The 19,790-nt window shown below is 41.1% G+C and overlaps 1 protein-coding gene across 1 annotated transcript in view; it reads right to left on the bottom strand.

The window, feature by feature from the left end:
- The window catches only part of LOC136866546 (nose resistant to fluoxetine protein 6), a 155,734-nt gene that overhangs the window by 134,753 nt on the left and 1,191 nt on the right, over positions 1–19,790 (bottom strand). The gene's annotated exons all lie outside the window — the stretch shown is intronic.

The following is a 19,790-nucleotide window of genomic DNA, read 5'->3' as shown; positions in this document are numbered from 1 at the left end:
GAGTTTTTATACTTAAGGAATGTTCAAATAATGTCTTAGTACAGTACCGAGGAACGATTACTTTTATCAAATTACGAAATCCACACGAGCGAAGCCGCGGGTAACTGCTAGTCTTTACATACAGTAATTATAAAATGTATAGCAAACTTTATTTGTACATCACAAGTTACATTTTTACTAAATTTGGTTTCATTTCTTAGAAGATGGTGTCACAAGGAGAGTTTTATACTGCGCGTCGAAAATTGTATAAAAAAGAAGAATAACTTCAACACCAAATGTCCTAAATGAATGAAGTTTAGTAAACAGCTTATGTGACAGGGTATGTGACAGAAATTTCGTTACAATAGCTTGAAAATTGTACAAGTTTGAAATTTTGGTCATACTTCCCGTTAAGGCACTAACGTGCAGGAGCCCCTTCATGCAAGAAATAGTCGTAGGGGCGTGTCTTCCAAAACAGTATTTTATCTCGAAAATTACGAATTTCCAGACTCATGTTTTGTATAAACTGGTTTTTTTTTTTTTTTTTCACTACATGCGAGGAACCGGACCCTGCAATTTTGCAGTTCATTTTTTAAACACATGACGCTCATGTTACACGATATTTCAAAACATTGGAATGGCTACGCATAAATGAACGAAGGAATTTTCATCTAATGACACTTGTTTACCAAGTACTCCCGACGAACACACGTACTTACCTATCTTCTAATTTTCGTTTGTTTTCGTCATTCCATGAAATTAGTATCCGTTCTGGTTCCCTACTTGAAATTCCACTCAATCGAACGAATTCCTACAATCATTCCTTTTTAGTTACCGCATCGAGACTCTGAAATGCACTCCCAATGGACATTCGGCACCGTATTTCCTCTCGAAAATTCAAATCTGCCTGCCGAAAATTTTTCCTGGGATCATATAACGGAGTTGTGTGAATAGGTTTTCTTTTATCTATCTAGGTATTATCCACTTCAATTGTTATTATTATTATTATTATTATTATTATTATTATTATTATTATTATTATTATTATTATTATTATTATTATTATTATTTGATTCGTTGTGCCCAACTGTGGAGCGCGTTTGAACTTATTTTGCACAATGTTTCTTCTTCTTTTCTTCCCAATATATCTTCATTTTTTCACTGTGTTCCTTTCTGCGTGTTTCTGCCCAGCCTGTATTTTTTCTTGTTGGTTTCTCTGCAAATTTATGTTTGTTTACAAAGCTTCTAAATTTTATTCTATCTTAATGGTTTCGTCCTCAATACCCATTTCTTGTAGATCTTCATGAATTTCTGCTAACCAATTGTTGCGGATTTTCAGGGATAGAGCTAGATTTTGAATCTTCTTTGTCAGCCTGTTGTTATCCATTTTGTGTAGGTGTCCGTAGAATTTTAGTCGTCTCTTTGTGATGGTATCTGTGATTTTTTTTGTGAATTGAAAAATTTCGTGTGGTTTCTTTTTCATCCAAATTCCACTTTCGAACATTGGTCCTAGGATTTTTCTGAGAATTTTCCTCTCTTGTTTCTCAATACTTTTCATTTGTGACCTGTCGCCAATGATCAGTGTTTCAGATGTCTAAAGTGTGTAACTGGTTGATGAATACTGATAAATAAAATCATGAATAATATATAAATAAAAATATGTAAATAAATAACATTACTCAAAAAATTCATAAAATACTTGAAATAATTAAATTAACAAAATAGTTAATCGAAATGTCCGTAGTATCGGTGCCAGAGTTCACCAGGATGGATCCCTCGAATTTTGATAGAGCATGATAAACTTTATATCCCAGGGCGTGTACATAATGCTGCGTACTGGTACATCTGCTGTAGGCCTTACCTAACCTCCTGAAAACGACTAAATAGGTAGGAACTGCACCTAGGTTCATCAATAACTCCACTGATTCTAAAATAGCTAACTATATTCTTAACAAACTCCGTGCATGAGCACCTCATCAACACACCTAATTATACATACAATACACACATAAAATATTGCTGGAAGACTCCATATTTACAACAACAATGAAAAACAGTGGAAAAACGAAAGCGAGAACTAAACTACCATTTGTAGATAGTCCGATGAACAATGTACATACATGTAGATAAATACCCTTCACTGTCTCTGTATCAATACTACTTGCCAATTCTCATAATCAGCACTTCTAACATCACACAGATACTGTACCTCGTAATACTGTGTTCATAGACTTTAACACTTGTTGTAAAGATATATACATTTAAGTAACACACGCTTGTCGATCCTCAACATAATTTATGGAAAGTCTGAGATAGCTTTCACCAACATATAATGCTAGACCTCCACAAGTACAACACCACTTAATGCGCAAGCATTCCACAATCACCCACTTTCCACGAACATAATAAGACTACGCTCCACGAACGTTTGAGGTCCAGTCCATTGCAGCCGTGTCACTCCAGTACCGTGTGCCAGCACCACTTCCTTCCCGTACAGTGTGTCAGTTGTGGTTCTCTTCCGTAGTGATTGTCTGGTTGCCGCCGTTTTATCAACCTTTATAGACATCAGCATTTCCCTTTCTCTCAGATAATACGTCTGGATTGGTCCTTGCCAGCCAAACATGAGTGAGCCTCTCGTCAAGACCATGCCCTGAACTTCTCCTTGCTCCCAAGAGATAAACAAACTCTGGGGTTTATTACATGAGTCAACGAACTTCCCTAATACAACAACAAGCTCATCTCTTCAGGCTGGGATATATACATGACTCATGGAATTTCCCGACACAAGTACATCACAACAAACACTGGGGTAGCCACATGACTCATCCTAATTACCAGAGTTATTAAAGCAATGTTTTCCCACTCGTGCAAAACAAATTACTCATACCTACATATGCGGATATCTTCCAGCTTACAAATATAAATGGCAAAATATACAAATGAAATACTGATAATAATAATGATAATAATAATCATAAATTGAATACTGACAATAATATCTCTAACTTCTACATATAATTCGGGGGTGTGATATATGTACTATCACAAGTGCCTCTGGTTTGATGACTGTATTGTAGTGTCGTAATTTTGCATTTTTTGATATACATCTTTTATTGTATCTGTTCCACGTGATTTTGTAAGCCCTTTGCAGTTTAGCAGTACTTTCTTTGTTAGCTTCCTGATTTAACCCTGCTGGCTGAATAATTTCACCTAGATACTTGAATTTGTCTACTTTGGAAATTATTCCACATTTGGTGATTAATGGTTGATTGTCGAATCTTGATTATTTCCTTCCATAAACTGCGTCTTTTCAAATGAAATTTGAAGTCCGGTTTTTGCGGCTATTGCATGCAATTTTTCTATGGAGTGGATTGCTTCTTCTCTGTTGTTCGAAAGGTTCGCAAGGTCATCTGCGAAAACTAAGCAATCTTTTTTTTTTGCTAGGGGCTTTACGTCGCACCGACACAGATAGGTCTTATGGCGACGATGGGATAGGAAAGGCCTAGGAGTTGGAAGGAAGCGGCCGTGGCCTTAATTAAGGTACAGCCCCAGCATTTGCCTGGTGTCAAAATGGGAAACCACGGAAAACCATCTTCAGGGCTGCCGATAGTGGGATTCGAACCTACTATCTCCCGGATGCAAGCTCACAGCCGCGCGCCTCTACGCGCACGGCCAATTCGCCCGGTAGCTAAGCAATCAAGGTGAATTTCGTCTTTAAGAAGTCTGCCAGTGTTCATACCTTTAGTTTCTTTTGTCCATTCACGAATCACTTTTCCAAAACTAAATTGAATAGTAGTGGGGATAGTCCATCTCCCTGTCGGACACCAGTTCTGATTTCGAACGGTTCAGAAATTTCTCCCAAGAACTTAACTTTTGATGTTGTGTTGGTCAGAGTTTGTTTAATCAATTCCCTCGTTTTCCTGTCGACTTGAAATACCTCTAGTATGTTGAACAGGGTTTGCCGATCTATGGAATCATCATCATCATCATCATCATCATCATTATTATTATTATTATTATTATTATTATTATTATTATTATTATTATTATTATTATTATTATTATTTATACTATTATTATCACACTGATTGCCGTACTGATTTGTAACCTAATCTTAGTTTATCTGTCCGTAGTGTTATTTCTTTTGTAGAATTACTGTATGTTACATTTTTTACATTTTAAAATGTTATTGTTTAAAGTGGTTAGGTGTAAGATAGGGCCGTGAGCCCTAACTTCTCTACAATATAAGTCATAAATAAATAAATAAATAAATAAATAAATAAATAAATAAATAAATAAATAAGGATACCTACTGCCATATCTGTTGCTGGCGATTTATGTAGGTCAGAGAGGGATCATTTCTGTCAACGGATGTCCCTTTAATTGTTGCAAATCTTAGGAGACACCAACGAGTCGAATTTTGTACTGCATTTCCCGTGCTGAAGTCCGCCACTGTGGTTTAGTGCTTAGTATGATTACCTGCCACTCCCGGAAGACCAGATTCGATCCCCGGCTCTGCCATCAAATTTGAAAAGTGGCACGAGGACTGGAATAGGGTTCGCTCAGCCTCGGGAGGTTAACTGCGTAGAAAGGGGTTCGATTCCCACCTCAGCCATCCTCTAAGTGGTTTTCCGTGGTTTCCCACTTCTTCTCCAGTCAACTGCAGGGATAGTACCTAACTTAAGGCACGACCGCTACCTTCCTCCCGCCTTTCCTCTCAATTCCAATCGTCCCACATGCCTCAGTGAGGTACTGGCCCTCCTCACCAGTTGTATCCTCGACCAAATATCTCACGCTTCAGGACACTGCCCTGAGGCGGTAGAAGTGGGTTTCCGCGCTGAGTCCAGGGGGAAGAATCAACCCTGGAGGATAAACAGATTAAATTAAAATGGAAATCAACAGCCTGTTCCCTGGTTTCATCAGCATCAGCCGCGAGAATAGGAATAGGAATTGTGCCGGCTGCCGAAGTCTGTCGCACTCCTCTCAGGCACTGTCACGTGAAATGAAATGATATTGGAGACTGTCGCTGGAATGAAAGACGACAGGGAAATCCGGAGTACCCGGAAAAGGAAACCTTTCATGTCTCCGCTTTGTCCAGCACAAATCTCACATTAAGTGAACGGTATTTGAACCACGGAACTCAGCGGTGAGAGGCCGGCGCGCTGCCATCTGAGCCATGGAGGATTAAACGGATTAAATACATAGTCCGACTCTGTGGTGTAGTGGTTAGTGTGATTAGCTGTCACCCCCGGAGGTCCGGGTTCGATTCCCGGCTGTGCCACGAAATTTGAAAAGTGGTACGAGGGCTGGAACGGGGTCCACTCAGCCTCGAGAGGTCAACTGAGTATAGGTGGGTTCGATTCCCACCTCAGCCATCCTGGAAGTGGTTTTCCGTGGTTTCCCACTTCTTCTCCAGGCAAATGCCGGGATGGTACCCAACTTAAGGCCACGGCCACTTCCTTCCCTCTTCCTTCTCTATCCCTTCCAATCATCCCATCCCCCACTGAGGCCCCTGTTCAGCATAACAGGTGAGGCCGCCTGGGCGAGGTACTGGTCATCCTCCCCAATTGTATCCCCGACCCAATGTCTCACGCTCCAGGACACTGCCCTTGAGGTGGTAGAGGTGGGATCCCTCGCTGAGTCCAAGGGAAAAGCCGATCCTTGAGTGTAAGCAGATTAAGAAAGAAAGAAAGAAAATAAAATAAAAACTAATTTCCCGTGATTAAAGGCTAACTAAGCACATGTAGTCGTTTCATATAAATACCCTCAGGTGCAAAAAAGCAAAAGCAAAGTCATCTCCGTACAGGCCATGACGGCCCTTGGAGGATGGAAGGTAAAGGCTTCCACAATGCGTAAACCTCGGCACTTGATGGGGTAGAGTGGTTAGCTCTACGCCCAGCCGCCTTTGCCCCCAGGAATTAACCTGGTACTCATTGTTTGTGTTGGCTGAGTGAACCTCAGGGCCATATGCACCACCTCCGGAAGTGGAAAGCTCATATCTTAAATTTTACGACTTCCTGACGGGGATTCGAACCCATGTCCTTCCGGGCGAACCGAGTACGCCTTTACCGCATTGGCCAGGCAGCCCCTTGCACTATGATAAGAGGAACATTTTCTTTTTTTGCTAGGGGCTTTACGTCGCACCGACACAGATAGGTATTATGGCGACGATGGGATAGGAAAGGCCTAGAAGTTGGAAGGCAGCGGCCCTGGCCTTAATTAAGGTACAGCCCCAGCATTTGCCTGGTGTGAAAATGGGAAACCACGGAAAACCATTTTCAGGGCTGCCGATAGTGGGATTCGAACCTACTATCTCCCGGATGCAAGCTCACAGCCGCGCGCCTCTACACGCACGGCCAACTCGCCCGGTAAGAACAATTAACTGATAGTAACTCTTGACGTCAGGAGGTCGCGGTCATTACACAGGTTGTAAATACTAATTACTAACGATATGCAGAAATTTCTCTGTAACTCCGGAGGGGCGTGATAGTTGCATGACATCATCACTGTCTTTTCAACCAAGCTCCTCGCAAATTGAATCCTTGCTTTAAAAAACATAAAAACACTATTCGTGATGTTTTAAATGAAAAGTCAGAAATTGTGCTGAAGATAACCACATTAACATTTTCCTCATGTAAATGTTGGTTTATGTCCGCCTCTGTGGTGTAGTGGTTAGTGTGATTGGCTGCCACCCCCGGAGACCTGGGTTCGATTTCCGGCTCTCCCACGAAACTTGAAAAGTGGTACGAGGGCTCGAACGGGGTCCACTCAGCCTCAGGAGGTCAACTGAGTAGATGTGGGTTCAATTTCCACCTCAGCCATCCTGGAAGTGGTTTTCCGTGGTTTCCCACTTCTCCTCCAGGCAAATGCCGGGATGGTACCCAACTTAAGGCCACGGCCGCTTCCTTCCCTCTTCCTTGTCTATCCCTTCCCATCATCCCATCCCCCCACAAGGCCCCTGTTCACCATAGCAGGTGAGGCTGCCTGGTCGAGGTACTGGTCATCCTCCCCAGTTGTATCCCCCGACCCAGAGTCTGAAGCTCCAGGACACTACCCTTGTGGCGGTAGAGGTGGGATCTCTTGCTGAGTCCGAGGGAAAAGCCAACCCTGGAGGGTAAGCAGATTAAGAAAGAAAGAAAAATATGAACAGAAATTTGCCACCACAAAGTTTCATGACTTCTTTTTTTTTTTTATTGAGCAACCATCATGTCCCATGCCTTTGCTGGCGAGATATAGTGTTTACAGTGCACTATGTCTTCTGGTATGGGCTATATCAAATTTGTTACTTTCATTGACCGGTCTCAGTCTCATCCTTGGCTTTGACAATATGAGGGTGACTGAGGTATGAGCGATGCTAGTAATACCATTCCTTATGTAGCCAGTCCCTGTTATGATTGGAGTGAAACTATCGCTCATAGGGTCGGTTGGTGCATGCATTTCAGTGGGCTTGGCAGACTGATATGTAATAGCAAAGGCTGGCTCAGTGAGGAAAGCAACGGGAAACTATCTCACTCCTCATTTCCCTAGTACGCCTCTTCAGTGATGTCTAGACTATTTATGAAAGCTGTTGGTAGAGCTGCAGAGGATCAAAGCAGCCTTCGGGCTGAATACCCAACATACATACATCTTGTCCCAATTTATACTCCAGCAACAAACGGCTAATATTGTGGGCACTCCATGGTTGCTATGTTCTTATGAAATCTTTCTCCATGCTCATCCGATACATCACTACAAGAAGTCTAGATGCGAGTCCCTGAAACGTACTCTCAAAGACATATTGCATCCTAAACCTTAATAAGCTTTGATCATTTATTTCACAATCTCTTTATTTTTAGGGTCTCTCCTATTTCCAAGGAAGTTTTGTGTTACTTTCTTGAAACATACCCAGGCTCGCTTTTCTTTGTCAGACATATCGAATACAAAAGAAGGGATTATTCACATAAATATTCAGTTGGTATATCTGAAGAAGCAAAAATAGATACATTTTAAATTGGTAGAAATCGTTGCATTCTCGCTGCGATTTTGAGGTTAACATGCCACACTATCTGAACAGTAACCTCAATGTCTGAAAAAGAATCAGAGATAGCAAAGTTAATATTGCCAACTACTTAATTTTATTTTTATAAAAGTGCCATATTTGCCTCGAACAATGATACCACACATGATATACATATATTCAGATTAATTGAAAAACCATCCCTGATAGCGCAATTCTGATTTTAGATTTGAATTTAGCAACGTAAATTCCTTTAGAATTACACATTTTCATTCCAGAAATTGAACATTTGCAGAACAGAGTTATTTAAATAGGGCAGTTTTAGGCATCAACGACCAAAATAGGTACTAACGTACCAAATAGGTATTTATAGGCATTATAAAATTGCAGTGGCATGAAACTGGTTTACACTTAAAAGCCTACCTTTGAGATCACAGGAATAAAATAGGGAAATAGGCAAAATCCGCGCCCTACAATAACAGCGGGAGTGCAGTGATGTTATGATATCACGCTACCAAATTTCACTACGTTCGGTTAACTTTTAATGTTGAAAACTTGTAGTGGCACTTTCTGCAGAAAATATTATATTTTTATTTCATTTTTCCCGGCTTAAACTAGGAATTATTAAAAGAAAGCAGTTTGCACAAGCCCTGATGTCTTATCAGCTAGTTCTTTCCTTTATTCCCGTTAATTATCAACAAAATTATTAGCGGAAATACGCAAAGAACATCGTTCCTCCCGGCTAACACTGAGGTATGATTCACCTGCTTGCCGCGCGCATTTGTCAGTCTAGCAGTCTCTTTAGTGTCTGTTAGTTTCTTAGTGTGTAGTCAAATACTAAACGATTTTAATTTATAATCACACCGTATACTTTTTAATTCTAATAAATGTGTAATATTTTTCCTTTTTTTATTGTATAGTATTGAATCAAAGTCTCAAAAAATCTATTATTACCGACTTAAGTTGGTACGGAGAGCCTCCGTGGCTCAGGCGGCAGCGCGCCGGCCTCTCACCGCTGGGTTCCGTGGTTCAAATCCCGGATTTGAGATTTGTGCTGGACGAAGTGGAGGCGGGCAGGTTTTTCTCCAGGTACTCCGGTTTTCCCTGTCATATTTCATTCCAGCAACACTCTCCAATATCATTTCATTTCACCTGTCATTCATTAATCATTGCCCCAGAGGAATGCGACAGGCTTCGGCAGTAGGCACAATTCCTACGCTCGCCGCTAGGTGGGGGCTTCATTCATTCCATTCCTGACCCGGTCGAATTACTGGAAACAGGCTATGGATTTTCATTAAGTTGGATCGGGCCGATGACCTTCGATGTTAGGCCCCTTAAGACAACAAGCAAGCAGCATTAAGTTGGTAAACCCCTCTGTCGAAATTCGCTGAGAGGGTATAAAACAACTTCCTTTTTCAGTGTTGATGTATATCCCACCCCCGCAGCCGCTCTATCACAAAAACCCGCACATTGTTTGTTGTCTGTATAGTTTTTTCGCCCGCACTTTTAATTCCCAGTCGCCGCTACTGTTGACGAAAAACGTAAAATTAAGCAATTTCCTCAATTTTGCCTGAAGTTTTGTGTTTTGTTGTATGGTTGTGAAATATGGGTCTTATCAAACCAGGATATAAAACGGCTGGAAGCAATGGAAATGTGCATATGGAGGAGGATTCTGAAAATTAGTTGGACAGAGAAAAGTCAAACAACAGGGTCCTTAAGGAAATAGACGAAACAAGGGAATCAATCAGCACTGTAGAATGGAGGAAAATCAAAATCCTTGACCACATACTTCAACTTTTCCTTCCAGCATAGTCGTGAGGAATGTATCTGGTTTCCGTGATGGGCAGGAATAATTTGAAAAAAAAATATGTTGACCTGAAACGCTCAGCAGAGGAAAGACAAATGTGGTTGCAGCGACAAGGCCTTGCCTTTAGGATACGAATGAATGAATGTGCCAAAAGTTGAAGGACTAAAGTGTCCTGAAAGGTTTCAAATTGTGAGTACTGGATAGCTCTATCGAACTAAAAAAATGTTCTAAAATCACTTCCGCCCTAATGCCGTTCCGGAAAGAAACCTAAAATTCACTTTTTTCCTATACTCGTTTTCTTTTTAATTCAAATCCTAGCCAAATTAACTCATTTACGTAATTCTTTCTGTAATGTGTTCCTTGGTTCATAACCCACAGGTTTTTTAATTTTTGAAAAATATCCACACCGAATATAGTTATAAGGGCTTAAGTGAAACAATGCATTGATTCACATTAGCGCTCATAGTGGTGCTTAAGTGAAACAATGCATTGATTCACATTAGCGCTCATAGTGGTGCTTAAGTGAAACAATGCTTTGACTCGCATTAGCGCTCATAGTGGTGCTTAAGTGAAACAATGCTTTGACTCGCATTAGCGCTCATAGTGGTGCTTAAGTGAAACTCTGCATTGACTCACATTAGCGCTCATGGTGGTGCTTAAGTGAAACAGTGCATTGATTCACATTAGCGCTCATAGTGGTGCTTAAGTGAAACTCTGCATTGACTCACATTAGCGCTCATAGTGGTGCTTAAGTGAAACAATGCATTGATTCACATTAGCGCTCATAGTGGTGCTTAAGTGAAACAATGCATTGACTCCAACGCACTGCCTGCTCGATCTGCATCCGATGGCTGTTTATACTGCCTGCTCATTACAACATTTTAACACGGCACTAAATGAAACACTCCGTTTACAAATACCCACAGCAGGTGGCAGCACCAACCGGCTCCAGACTTGTCGGAATGAAATAGCGGGAAATAGGGTAGTACTGTACTTGTTTCCAGTGAAAATGGTGTACTGCTGCATGCCTTTCTGCAAATCAAAGAAAGGGAAACCAGAATGCCGTGGTATTTCATTCCAGGACACGGGCCTTTTCAGGAGATCCAGTTGAAGCCATGTTTAGTTCTATAAGAATGGGAGGAGGGTGCAATGACATGACTGACTCCCGGGCTGCTCAGAATTCCATAAAGAGAATTCTGAAATCCGGTATTTTAATGTTCACCGATGGTGCTAACGTTATCTTAAAAAAAAAAAAAAAAAAAAAAAATCAAAATTTTCTGCCTTAGTATCCTCTCCCGGACCTGACGGAACAGAACCAGTGGTGCCGCTGAGTATGTACTTGATTTACTGGAAGATGTTCGTGAGCTCCCTAAGTCATTGTGTGCCACTTTTTTTTTTTTTTTGCTATTTGCTTTACGTCGCACCGACACAGATATGTCTTACGGCGACGATGTGATAGGAAAGGCCTAGGAATTGGAAGAAAGCGGCCGTGGCCTTAATTAAGGTACAGCCCCGGCATTTACCTGGTGTGAAAATGGGAAACCAGGAAATCCATCTTCAGGGCTGCCGACAGTGGGGCTCGAACCCACTATCTCCCGATTACTGGATAGTGGCCGCACTTAAGCGACTGCAGCTATCGAGTCGGTGTGTGTCACTTTAGAAACTGCTTCCCAGGCATTAGTGTGTGGTTATTTAGTGTGTGTAATCGAAGGAAAAACAGAATGCAGCACGTGCTTGAATAACGGTTTTTTTTTTTTTACCTCGCGCCGACACAGATAGGTCTTATGGCGACGATGGGACAGGGAAGGGCTGGGAGTGGGAAGGAAGCGGCCGTGGCCTTAATTAAGGTACAGCCCCAGCATTTGCCTGGTGTGAAAATGGGAAACCACGGAAAACCATTTTCAGGGCTACCGACAGTGGGGTTCGAACCTACTATCTCCCGAATACTGTATACTGGCCGCACTTAAGCGACTGCAGCTATCGAGCTCGGTGAATAACGTTTCCACCTCAGTTAATGCATCCCCATTGATGAACTGCGCTATCCCCAGCAACGATTTATTGGTCTAATTATGGGGCTACAGAAATTTGTTGAGGCGGCTCTGCCGTACTGCAAGAAATCTGCAACTGCTCCAGACTATAAAAAAAACTATGTTCTACCCTCTTTGTGCCAGTGTAAGATTTTAAAGCGTTTTAGTAACAATAAGCACCAGGAACTTGTGTCTGAAAATGTGGTGGCCAGATTCGTAAAACCTCTACTTAGTAATGTAGGGAAGTACCATACAAACAAAGTTTCCAGGTTTTCTTGTTCGTCGAAACCTCTTTCTCGAAAAGTCCTGAAGCTATCACTCTCTAGAGCACCACTTTATGCGTACAATTCTTTAATTTTTCTGTTACTTTCAGATTTAAAATGTTGCTTGTATGCTTATCTAGCTCTATTGACGCGGTAAGTGGGTACGTCTGGTGCTGCCATTTAGCGGCAGATTGTTTGTAAGTCGTGTTACACGTTTGATTATGGAATGAGCAGGCAGTATAAGCAGCCATCGGATGCAGATCGAGCAGGCAGTGCTCCAACGAGCTAGATTCTAGCTCGTTGATTGACTCATATTAGCGCTCATAGTAGTGCTTAAGTGAAACAATGCTTTGACTCGCATTAGCGCTCATAGTGGTGCTTAAGTGAAACAATGCATTGACTCACATTAGCGCTCATAGCAGTGCTTAAGTGAAGCAGTGCATTGACTCACATTAGCGCTCGTACTGGTGCTTAAGTGAAGCAGTGCATTGACTCACATTAGCGCTCGTAGTGGTGCTTAAGTGAAACAATGCTTTGACTCGCATTAGCGCTCATAGTGGTAGAAAAAGACAAACTGTTAATGTAATCGACTAGATAACGATGAAAAAGGATTGTAATTTTTAGGAATAAATAAAGAATATATTCTCATACTTTACCGTATTTTATTTCCGTAAACTTCGTAGCTCATATCCCTAGGATGTTTTCAACAATGATTTGCTTGCCTGATTTTTTCTTTTCTTCGCACGGACACAGATAGGTTTTATGGCAACTACGGGATAGAAAACAGTTAAGAATGGGCAGGAATCGACCATAGCCTTGATTAAGGTACAGTCGCAGCATTTGCCTGGTGCAAGAGTACGAAACCACCTTCAGGTGTGACAACAGAATGGTTCTCACCCTCCCGAATGCAAGCTGACAGGTAGGCCTACGTTATCCACACTGCGCAGTCATCGCTCAGACCAAACAATTCTCTTGACACGAAGTCAAGGATATAAGAACACCTTTAATCTCTCCACAAATCGACGTGATGAAGTTCCGGAATAACGAGGGGTCCTGAAGCAGTGACTTAAATGCCAGAAAGTGCGGGGGAGGGGCGGGGAACTACTGAATTTTCTATCTCCATAAATTTTACTCTGATTTATACCAGATTCTGTTAGACAAATGACGTGGCCTGAATTTAAAAGTAAAACACTGAACGAGTTCGCCGCGCGGTTAGGGGCGCAAAGCTGTGAGATTTTGTGTTCGAACCCCACTGTCGGCAATTATGAAGATGGTTTTCCTTGGTCTCCCATTTTCGCACCAGGTAAATGCTGAGATTGTACCTTAATTAAGGCTACGGCCACCTCCCAGTTCTATCCCTTTCCTATCCCATCGTCGCCCTAAAACTTATCTATGTCGGTGCGACTTAAAGCCAATATTGTAAAAAAGGAAAAGAAAAGAAAGAGACATCAAAATTTGCAGGAAATTTATTAGTTACTTTTAGAAATATCTTATTTTCAAAATGTTCCATTTCCAACAATTTTTAGTTTCCTGGTTTGAAACTTGATTATTATGATCAGGAAAGGGAATGGCATAATTTGTAATTTCATTTTTCTATTGTTTGAATGCCTGCCGACCCCGTGGTGTAGGGATAGCGTGCCTGCCTCCCGCCCGGAGGCCCTGGGTTCGATTCCCGGCCAGGTCAGGGATTTTTCTCTCAACTTGAGGGCTGGTTCGAGGTCCACTCAGCCTACGTGATTAGAATTGAGGAGCTATCTGACGGTAAGAACGCGGCTCGGTCTCGAAAGCCCAGAATAACGGCCGAGAGCATGCGTTGTGCTGACCACACGACCCCTCGTAATCTGCGGACCTTCGGGCGGTCGCTGGACAGCGTTAAGTGCCGTGGGAGTGGGGAGGGGGGAGAGGGGAGGGGTTGAATGCCTACGTTTTAACATCGTTTTTATTTGTAAGTGGTACTAAGTTATATCATAACCAATGCTAACCTTCCTTTGACATACGTTAAGGCTAACCATTCGTAAATCCTACGACCTCTGATTTTATTAGAAATTAATAAGGCTGAAAGTTCAAAGAACAATATTTTTGACACATATGTTTGGAAAATATTTACTTTTGTATTCAGTGAGTAAACAAGTTTGCACTGTGTACCATTTGACGTCACAGAATTTTGAAAGTCACTAGTATGAACATTCACTATTTGTTGCTGCACTCTGTACAGCAAAGGACACGATGTTCCGCACAAAATGGCTTCTTGCAGTGAATGCAGTAATTTGTAGTCATTCTTCCCTTCTGGTAGGGACACAACGAGCACGTTGTTCGTTTGTTGGCCACCACAATGATGGATTGGTTCACTTCGGCTGTTATGTGAACGGTAGAAATATTCGTTTATGTTGCTTTTGATCGTGTTGGGATTGGCATCCTTACATTTAGCCACGGCATTACCAACTCTTAGTGTAACTTCAGCATAAACGATATTCTTGAGAATAATGGTAGTTTCTTCGTGTGCACATTGTGATTGAAAATAACGAAATCGTTTACGCATGCCAAATTGAGCATCCCATAAAACATAGAGTGGCCACTATTTATTTCATCAGCAGAATCATCGATCAACCTGTTCAGAATGTCTTCACTTTCGGAGGGATTTAGAAGCCTCCAGTAACGAGCCGTTGTTCACTGAAAAATGAAATGGCGTATGACTTTTAGTGTCGGGAGTGTCCGAGGACATGTTCGGCTCGCCAGGTGCAGGTCTTTCGATTTGACACCCGTCGGTGACCTGCGCATCGTTATGAGGATGAAATTAACCAATGATGGTTAAAATTCCCGATCCTGCCGGGAATCAAACTCGGGACCCCTGTGACCAAAGACCAGTAGCCTAACCATTTAGCCATGGAGCCGGATTGTTCACTAAGACCATATTTTACTGTTTTGAGAAGAAATGCGCTCATCAAGCAGTTCATCAGTTGCAAAATATGTTATTGAAATCATATTCATACTGCTGTAACAGTTATTTCAACTTCGCCGGGCTGAGTATATTTGAAGGTGCTCAAATACGTCAGCCTCGTGTCGGTAGATTTACTGGCTCGTAAAAGAACTCCTGCGGGTCTAAACCGAAAACCGTAAAAGTAGTTAGGGGGACGTAAAGCTATTATTATTATTATTATTATTATTATTATTATTATTATTATTATTATTATTATTATTAATTTCAATTCCCCCGTCAGAGGAACGTTAAGAGTCCACATCAGCACGAGAATTAAAAAGATAAGAAAACGTAAACCCACGACACCATGCCTAAACTCGCGTTAAAGCTAATTACTCGTAAAATTTACGATCGCGACTGAGTACCGGCGCACACATACCGTCCATGTCTGTTGTTTACAGCATACTGAGGGAAGTGGAGAGTGAGCGAAGAATGTACTGAGGCACTGGGCGCTACCAAGCGGCCCGAATTTGAAAAATAACCGAAAACGTTTCCTTGATCATAAAATTCACGAATGGTTAGCATTCCAGATATTTTCGTGCTTTGTCTCAGTGTATTTATGAAATATCTCAATGATTTTGGAAACGAATAGTAAAAATTGCAAAAAAATATGAGGTGCCTAATATCAAACACGGACATGCGCCATCCATATCAAAATTGAGTTAAGAATATAAAATTACAGTATTTTTAGTGCTTTCTCTGAATTAGTGGCCCATGTCTTCCATAAACGAATATTTGTACTTTATTTTTAACAAATATGCAGTTTCTTTCATAATCGGACACCTCCAAACAGAGTTTCTATAAAAAACGGACATGACCGTTTCAGCCAATCAGATTGCTACAAGTGACATCAAACTGGCATGGCGACCATTTGTTTACATTCTCTTGTCGGTGCGTGCTTGGAAGTTTAGTGCTCATGTTTTTTCAGTGTTTTACTTATAACATAATTATTGGGGAAAATATTTTCGTTTAATATGGAAGGCAATGTTTCGGTGTGTCCACCATAAGTGGAATTGCAAGTAAAGGGAGCTTACTTTAGGCATATTTTTTAATACCAGGTTAAATTTCAGGTTTTCTTCTCCATGCACAGATGAGTGCACTACATGCTTGGAACTAGAGCAATGTATTAAGTTTGAAAAGAATGAAGAGGAAAGAACAACCTTTATTTTGAAGAGAACTATCCGCAAAAACAAGCAGAGAATTTTTATCGACAACTGAAGAAAAAAGAAGAGGACTATCTATTAATGTCCTATGATTGCCAAAACAACCTTGCTTTGCCAAAATTAACTGATCAGTCGGCTTATTATTCCAGACAACTTTACTGTGACAAACTGTCTGTTGTAACAGGCACATCACAAAGCAAGCTGCGCCCTGACAATGTGTCTGTTTATAAGTGGCTGGAGAATGAGGCAAAGAAATGAGAACTGATATTTCCACTTATTGGAAACTCATATTTGCCGTCAGATAGGACTTTTGGACTCGTCGAGAAGGATCTGAAGAAGATGACGACCACAATAAGTTCAGATGAATATCATGTTAGTTGTTAACAAAGTATAAGATTAAAGTTATTTCTTTCATATTTTCATTACATTTCTTTTAAAACAGAAGTTTACTATCATTGCCATCCCGCAACTTTGTTTCAAAATATTGGGATAGTTTGTTTCAAAAGTGGACAAAAGTCAATCTTAGTTTAAAAATGGAGTCATATTTGAACGTGTTTTACATTGCCTTAGAATGAAATTCTTAAGTGTCGACAATGGCTTTCTTGTTCATAGGGCTGGCAATATGGCACACAAAAAGTTTCACACTCGTATCAGGAGGTTAACATGAGAAACAAAAATGTGGCTCTACTGAAAAATTAACAAAATGGCTTTTGTCCATGTTTGATAATAGGCACCTCATATGTAGATGCAAATGTGTGCAAAGTCTGTAACCAATCAGATATAAGGTCGTTAGTCTGCGACATTTTGGACTCCGAATGTTAGTTTGAAGAAAAAGCAATTCTGGAGTGGGCTTGCCTAGTTGAAGTAATATATTCACTTTTCGAACCAAAATCTATACTATTAAACGAATTTGTTTGAAAATTTTACAGTTAAATATTTGCATTTGCACTATACAAAGTTCACACATAGTTTTGTTTTTTGTTTTTACAGTCTACTTTATATCTTACCGACACAGATAGGACTTATGGCGGCGATGGGTCAGGAAAGGGCGAAGAATGGAAAAGAAGCCACCGTGGTATTAATTAAGGTACAGCCCCCAACATTTGCTTGACGTGAAATGGGAAACCACGGAAAATGGTTGCCGATAGTGGGGTTCGAACTCACTATCTCCCAAATGCAAGCTGATAGCTACCTGACCCAAACTACGCAGCCACTGGCTTGGTTTATTACATAATTAGCAAACACTACAAAATTTTGCATGAATTTCCAACAATCGTAATTTTCTGAAAAATAGTTCAACCCCAATTATTTTTGTACAGAATTGATCCTAATAATCCGTAAAATGTACTGAAATGAATGGAATATAAGAATTAACTGACGTGACACCTTTAAGATTTCGTTTTTCTTACGGTACCTCCTCATCGCAGTCGTATTTACCAATATGTTTAGTTCGTGCCATTTAGTAAGCTTTAATTTGACATATCAATGGATTGTATAACTTAACATTTACGGACACTACTATTTTTTTTTTAAATACACCGGGGAATGCTGAGGCTGTACCTTAAGTAAGGCCGCGGCCGTTTCCTTCCCACTCCTAGCCGTTGTCTATCATTTCATCGCCATAAGACTAGAGATGGGATAATTGAATGCAAAATAATCGCTTATTCGATTATTTCATTTCATTCGGTTATTCGATTATTTTTCGATTATTCATTCGAATGAATGAGGCAATCGAACAGTGATTTTTTCCATTTGATTTTTTTCGAATGAGGTAGTTGAATAGTGAATGCTTTCGAAATAATGGAATGAAAAGTGATGTTATTAAGACAGTTAAATTACTCATTTAGTTTCAACATTTGGACATGCGTTTGGAAAAGGGCGTGTTTCTAATTTTTATAAGAGTTCACTTATTCGCTTATTTCAATCGATTATCCATCCGATACACTTAAACGGAAAACTTGATTCATTCTATGCTATAGTAAAGTAAAGTAAACTCGTGTCCTCATCCCGAGGTGGTGCAGCTCTTTTCAGGCACACCCTCATTGGAGGTGAGCTGCATGTACCATATCAACCACATACCAGCCCTCCTGCCATTCTTAAATTTCTGGCAGTACCGGGAATCGAACCCGGGCCCCCGAGGACGGCAGCTAATAACACTAACCGTTACGCTACGGAGGCGGACATTCTATGCTATAGAACTAACTGATATTTGAAACTCATTCGATTACTTTATTTCATTATTTTATTCTATTATGAAAATAATCGGATGGAGGTTATTCGATTATTAAAAGTATAGATTATGCCATCACTACATAAGACCTATCTGTGTCGGTGTGACGTAAGCAAATTGTAAATAATAATAATAATAATAATAATAATAATAATAATAATAATAATAATAATAATTTTGAATTGTGAGAATTGTGGAGAAATCCATCGTGTGGAAAATCGAGCTTCACCTCGCCCAGGATCTGAGGAACCGTGCGCAGTTGTCCATTTAAATGAAAAATACGGAATTGTTACATGTTTCAGGTCAATGATACATATTTGGGAACTAGAAACTCCAGCGCTTTCATGTGACATCAAAAGCCAAATATGGAATATATTGTCCAAAGTCACTATTTCAGACGTTAATTCAGGGCCTCTCAAGCGACCAAAATCTCAGGCGTGCAAACCGAGGCGCAGAGGTTCTGTGCACCGTGCGTCGGTCCGACTCGGCTCGGCTCGGACCAGCACTTTGTTTCGGGGTGATTCGGCAAGGCTCGTTTCAACTCGGCTCGGATTTGGAGCACTACGGAGCAAGTGAAGAAGAGGGAGACAGGCGGAGCGAATGAGACAGGCATAGGGAAAGAGAAAGACAGCGTTACTCCTACTCTGGTCAACCTAGCGAAGTCGTCTTTTGCACCTTGCGCCGTGCAATGCACCGGTGCATGCACCCTGAGAGGTCGTGCAGTTAGGGTTGCGCAGCTGTGAGCTTGCATTCGGGAGATAGTGGGTTCGAATCCCACCGTCGGCAACCCTGAAGATGGTTTCCGTGGCTTTACAATTTTCACACCACGTGGCCTTTATGTACCATCCCGGCATTTGCCTGGAGGAAAAGTGGGAAGCCACGGAAAACCACTTCGAGGATGGCTGAGGCTGGAATCGAACCCCCTTGCCCGAGGCTGAGTGGACCCCGTTCTAGACTTCGTATCACTTTTCAAATTTCGTGGCAGAGCCGGGAACCGAACCCGAGCCTCGGAGGTTGGCAGCAAATCACACTAACCACTACACCACAGAGGCGGACATCGAACATCTCCCTTGGTAAATTATTCCAATGGCTTACTCGTCCTCTAAACGAACATTTGCCTTAATTTGTCCTCTTGAATTCCAACTTCATCTTCATACTAGTAGTTACCCGCGGCTTCGCTCGCGTGTATTTCGTAATTTGATGAAAGTAATCGTTCCTCGGTACTGTACTAAGGCATTACTTAAAAATCCCTAAAGTATAAAAACTCACCGAAAAACTGAGTTTCATTTACCCAGAGACTATTTGTAAAACACGTTTGTGGTAAGTTTATTGCATTTTGGGGCTAAGA

The sequence above is a fragment of the Anabrus simplex genome, chromosome 3, assembly GCF_040414725.1.
Source record: "Anabrus simplex isolate iqAnaSimp1 chromosome 3, ASM4041472v1, whole genome shotgun sequence".
NCBI classification, from domain to species: Eukaryota; Metazoa; Arthropoda; class Insecta; order Orthoptera; family Tettigoniidae; genus Anabrus; species Anabrus simplex.
Note: the sequence above shows the minus strand (reverse complement) of the source record. Positions and strands in the feature narration are given on the sequence as shown.